The sequence below is a fragment of the Capricornis sumatraensis genome, chromosome 3 (genome assembly GCF_032405125.1).
Source record: "Capricornis sumatraensis isolate serow.1 chromosome 3, serow.2, whole genome shotgun sequence".
NCBI classification, from domain to species: Eukaryota; Metazoa; Chordata; class Mammalia; order Artiodactyla; family Bovidae; genus Capricornis; species Capricornis sumatraensis.
The window spans coordinates 166,426,226-166,432,304 of record NC_091071.1 but is presented as its reverse complement, the minus strand read 5'-3'; positions in this window follow the sequence as shown (position 1 = coordinate 166,432,304).

Genomic DNA, 6,079 nt, shown 5'->3' with positions numbered 1-6,079 from the left:
CCTCTCTTCCCCAGTAGGATACTGGACATCGATCTGCCTGGGGGCTTATCTTTCGGTATCCTATATTTTTGCTTTTTCATACTGTTCATGGGGTTCTTGAGGCAGAAATACTGAAGTGATTGCCATTCCCTTCTCCAGTCGACCATGTTTTGTCAGAACGCTCCACTGTGACCCGTCTGTTTTGGATGGCCCTGCATGGTATGGCTTGTAGTTTCATTGAGTTACATAAGGCTGACTTGTTTCATAAATGGAGAAATAGGTCCAATGACCTGCCCTAGTTCACTATGGCTTAGGGGCAGAGTGTAGCCTAGAACTGGGGTCAGTGGATACCCCAGGTCTCATCAGGGAAGAGTTGAGGACTGATCCCCAATGTAAGTAAGATCCTGGTTATTAAGAGATGTCAACTACAAATTGGCACTTGCAAAGAGCTTTTGCCAGCGACTGAAATGCACCAACAAGGGCCCCTGCTGTCTGCCTGTGCTGCAGCAGCTGCTGACCTTCAACACTCCCCAAAGGGAATTCAGAGTGGAGAGGGAGGCACTCTGTGCTCCAGGGAAACTGATGAAACAGGTCTTTAGACAGTTAGATATTTTCAGGAACTGATTTTATAATCCCAATCCTTGCATCTCCTCATATCTAGAAAGGTACTAAATCCCTCGATGGTGACATCAGTTCCTCGTGATTAGCACAAAATCTTTTGTGAAGTAAGCTCATGAGTGCATTGAACTCCCCCTTTACCACAATCTTATGTATTGACCTCCCCCCACTGCCTCTTGGGAGCAGTCTTTCAGAGCTATCTGAGGTGCTCTCTCCTAGGCTGCAGTCCTCATTTTGCCCCCAAATAAAACTTGACTCACGACTCTAAACATTTTTTTAGTTGACAAAGACCTCACAGTCATGTATTTGCTTTTTCATGGTTTAGGCTCTCCACTTGTTTGCATGCTTATTTGATTAATTTGTTAGTCCTGTATGGCACAGCTTGTGTCTGATTTTGCTTGTCATTGTATCTCCAGAACCTGTATTTTTAAAAATAATTAATAGTGTTTCGAGGTGGTGTCACTTTTGGCCATCTAACCGTTGTCACCTGCAACTTGGCATTTGCCATCTATCTCTACAAAGGATCAAACTATGAGCCACTGTTGCTGCTGACCTTCAACACCGCCTGAAAGGATTTAAATGTGGAGATTCGGAATGAGGCATTCTGTGCTCTGGGGAAAACTGGCAGAATAGGTCTTCAGTTAGGTATTTTCAGGAGACAGTGTTATGAGCCCCATTCTTGCATTGCCTCGTACCTATAAAAGAACTAAAATCCTCCATGGTGACATCTGCCTCTCATCACTGGCAGACACGTTCTGCAAAAAATAGGGCCTTGATTACATGTATTCCCGTTTCACCAAAATCACATATATACTGACCTGCCTCCTACCACTTCCGAGCGGTTTCTCAGAAATATCTGAAATGCTTTCTCCCAGACTATTATCCTCATTTTGCCCCAAATAAAACAACTCACAGCGCTCATGTTTTGCTTTTTTTTTTTCAGTCGACAGCCAGCACTTTCCAAAATCACAGTGCTGATCATGCTCCTAGCCCTCTGGAGAAAGTACAATGGCTTTCTTCATCTACATCTACAAAATAAGGTCCAGCCTCTTCATTGCAGCACTCTAGACCCTTCACAATTTGACCCAGCCTCACCTTTACATCTTATGTCTTACAGCCCCCATTTGTCTGCTGTTGTATGTTCAGTTCCACCATTCAGCCCCCTTTCTTTGGAATGGGAAATCTTGATTTTACCACTTGCTAACTCTATGACCTCAGGCAAGTCATTTAATTTCTGAGTCTCAGTTTCCTCTGCTGTCAGAAACAAGTATATAAAGAGATCTGAAATAATGAGTTTATGGCACCTATTCACGCCCAGACTTGTGTTCAGACCACTCCTTTCACCCAACCAGCAGCCCTCCCAAGTCCAGTCCTTCAAAGCTCAGTTCCAGAGACTTCCCTGGTGGTCCAGTGGTTAAGAATCTACCTTCCGATGCAGGAGACACAGGTTCTATCCCTGGTCGAGAAACTAAGGTCCCCCACACCCCGTGGGGTAACTAAGCCAGCGTGCAGCAACTACTGAGCCTGCATGCCACAACTAAGACCTGACACAGTTAATTAAATAAGTAAATTTTTTTTTAAACCAACAACTCAGTTCCAATCCCATCCTTCACGTAACCCACATCCCCACCAGCTCCAGAGTTACCCACTTGCCTGCCTCCCTTTGCACTTGGTACTGTCACTGTGCTGTATTCAGCCTTCCTGCTTCAGAGTTCTCTTTGATAATTTTCCCCAAACTCATTCCTCCCCTTCATCTCTGAAAATCCACCCAGTCTCTCTGGCCTGAAACCGAGGATCACTCTTGTGCGACCTCTGTTTCTCCACACGCCCTCCCACTTCCATGTGCTGTAGCTCAAAAATAGACCAAGTTGGCACGTTCACCCTGGACCATGACCATAGCTTCCTGATCAATGTCCCCGCTTTCACTCCATCCCCCACATTCTGTTTTTCACAGGGCAGCCAGAATGGTTGTCTTAAATGTAAATAAGATCATGTCATTCCTAGGCTTAAACTTCTCCAGAGGCTTCCAATAACTCTTATAGAAACATCTGTAACTGTACTCATCCTGATAGCGTTTATGGCCCTCTGTAACCAAGACCCTGCCTGTGTCTTCAGCCCCTCTTCCCACCACTGTGGTCCTCAGATCACTCCCAACTGTGCTGGCTTGGTCTCCACCCCTGGAACGTACCAAGCTCATCGCACCTCTAGATTTTGGATTAGCAGTTCCGTCTGCCTGGAATGGTCTTCCCCTGGCTCTTCGCTGGCTAGCTTCTCCTTGCCATCTGGGTCTCAGTTCAAATCTCACTTCTTTGGATGGTGGGGGTGGGGACACTGACACCAGAGCTAAAGTAGCACTGGGGCTTCTCTGGTGGTCCCGTGGTTAAGACTCTGCCTGCCAATGCAGGGGACATGGGTTCGATTCTCCAGCCTGGGAAGATACCACATGCTGCGGAGAAACTAAGCCTGTGCACCATAACTGCTGAGCCAGCCCTCCAGAGCCCAGGAGCCACAACTCCTGAAGCCCATGTGCCTTGAAGCTGTGCTCCGCAACAGAAGCCCCAGCAATAAGAAGCCTGCACACACCAACTGGAGAGCAGCCCCCAACTCACTGCAACTGGAGAAAGCCAGCGTACAGCAATGAAGACCCAGCACAGCCAATAAATAGATAAATCTTAAAGTAACAGTGCCCCCCACACCCATTCTAGTCATCTATAATACCACTATGTCTTATTTTCTCATAACACTTGTCACTACTTGGGTTGTCCTCTGTAAAGTTTACATGTATACTGTAGGAGTGTCCTTTTCCTTATCCGCTCTTCTAACCCCAGTGCCTAAATAGTGCCTGGGGTGAGTTCAATGACTATTAATAGTTAACAGTAGTAGTAGTATCCTGTACTGAATGCTTGCTACATGTCAAACTTTGTGCTAAGTACAATATATTGCCTCAGTTCTCACCACAATCCTTTGACATACTGTTACCCTTTTATAATGAGGAGCTGAGGCTGAGAGGAGATAAGTTACTTCCCAACTATCAAAAGGAAATGGGGAAGGCAGATTTGAAGCCAGGTCCGCAAATTAACTCATCAGTACTTAGTAGTTAGTTGGTCTTCTTTGCCTTTGTAAATCGCCACCCTTTGCCTTTGCCACCACCCCCTACATGTGCAGTCCAAAACAATTAGTGGAGTCGAACGGCAAAATCTCCAAAAGAAGGAAGCCCTGCAGTCTGGGCTGAAGGTGAAGGGAGAGAGAATAGTGACACCTGGCCTGCAAACTGGGGCAGTGTGAGACGCACTAATTTTGTTCCACAAGCATAACAACCTGTTGCACTCCCACCACTTGTCAGGCTGTGGTCTAGGTGCTGAGGATTAAGCTATGAGAATTTCGCACCCCAGCTCCCTCTGCCCAGCAAAGGGCTCATAGGAGGACGTTCTATTGGATGTCTGTGCTATCTGGGGGCAAGGGTATCCAAATCATCCCTCAGGCAGTCGGAGACCAGCCAAAGCCAAGTCCAGGGTTACGCCTCTGAGGACCTGCAGCAGGCCCAGGTGTGTTTATTTTGGAGCGGGCTGGGTAAAATGGAGGTCAGGAGATTCCGAAGACTGGAAAACAATCAACTCGTTTCCAAAACCTCAGCTACCTGAGGCAGACGGAGGTGGGTGGAGAAGTTCCTGTTTTTGTTTCAGCTTTAGCCAAAGGGGGAAACTTGGATTCCAGCCCTTTTTTGGAGCACAGAGTACTTTCCTAAGTTCATGGAAGCCCCATGATTGACCCATGAGAGGTGAGGCAGAGCTTGGTAATGGAAGGACCATCCACGAAAATATCACCACCCCTGGAGACACGTCATTCCCTCTAGGCATCCTGGTTCAGCACCAAGCCCCAGTATTGTTTACTGAGAAGGAATACCAATACCCACTTAATTATTATGGAATTAATTCTCTTTGATTCTGACTAGATCCAGTTTCAGAATTTAAATTCCAGTTGCATGCCTTGGAGCAGAGGGTGATTTGTAGCTTTCCACAGAACCAACAGGAAAATGAGAACAGCAGGCACGGGAATTTAGCCACACACCCCTTTCATTATGAGATCATACGGAGGCTACATTGATACGTCCTATTCCCACAAACTATTCAGGACAATGACAAAAAGATTTAGTCTCGGAGCGGGTTAATGGACCACATGTGAAGAGTCTAAACAGACTCTGTTAAATTCGGGTGTCAATGGAAAATATTATGACAGAAAAGATTTCAGTTCCAGAAGACATCAGATTTGGGGATTTTTCTCTGCAGAATAAACAGGCAGCAGCCTTTTCTCCCTCTCACTCAAATTTGAGAGGGGTTCTCAAATTAAGGATTCCCTGTTATGCAAACCTGACTCGACACAGCCTCGTATGAAACCCTGGCTTCCCGTCGTCTCCCTCCCTCCATCACACTCCCCATTCCAACCACACGCCCTGTCTCTCATCACTCAGTATGCTGCCCCAGTCATCTCTGGACCTTGGCACACGACGTTCCCTCTGCCTACATCGATCTGTCTAGACAGGGTTAGGTCTCTCAGCTCTGTGCTCCCCTGGTGCCTGGTACTGCCCCATCACCCCATGTTATTGCAGCTGTTTGTTTAACTCTGCTGCCCCCACCCAGACACTGTGGGGGCGCGGCCCTATCTGTCTAGGTTGCCTCTGAATCCCCAGAGCCTGATGCTGTTCCCAGCACAAAATAGTAAGTGGAAATGGACTCATCAATTGCCAATCCAAATGATCTGTGTGTTGCCTTCAAAACCTGAAATAAATACACTAAGAAATGACAGGCAGGAATGTGAGCAAGCTCCCTGAAAGAAGGGGAAGGTGCAAGCTGCTCCTGCTTTTCCCTAAAAGCTTACCCAGCTCCTGCTGCTGCTGCTGCTGCTGCTGCTAAGTCGCTTCAGTTGTGTCCGACTCCGTGCGACCCCATAGATGGCAGTCCACCAGGCTCCCCTGACCCTGGGATCCTCCAGGCAAGAACACTAGAGTGGGATGCCATTTCCTTCTCCAATGCATGAAAGTGAAAAGTGAAAGTGAAGTCTCTCAGTCGTGTCCGACTCAAAGCGACCCCATGGACTGCAGCCTACCAGGCTCCTCCGTCCATGGGATTTTCCAGGCAAGAGTAGTAGAGTGGGTTGCCAGTGCCTTTTCCATACCCAGCTCCTACTTATGAGCAAAATCCATGATTTTTTTTTTTTTTTTGCTGACCACAGTAACAGAAGAGACTATAAAATTCAGCTTCCCATCTGGTTCTTCATGGTCCAAGAAAATACAGCAATTTCCAACTCCAGGGAGACAAGCACTCAAACCATGAAAGCTTAAACCTAGCCTGTTGTAGGATCCCCTGAAGAGTAGAATGAATTTGACTCGAGGAGAAAAGAGAAGAAAGCATCATTTATTCTGTAAGGATCGATTCCCTGGTGGTCCTCAGAGGGGATGGGTTTGATGTTTCCTCATAGCGGGTTC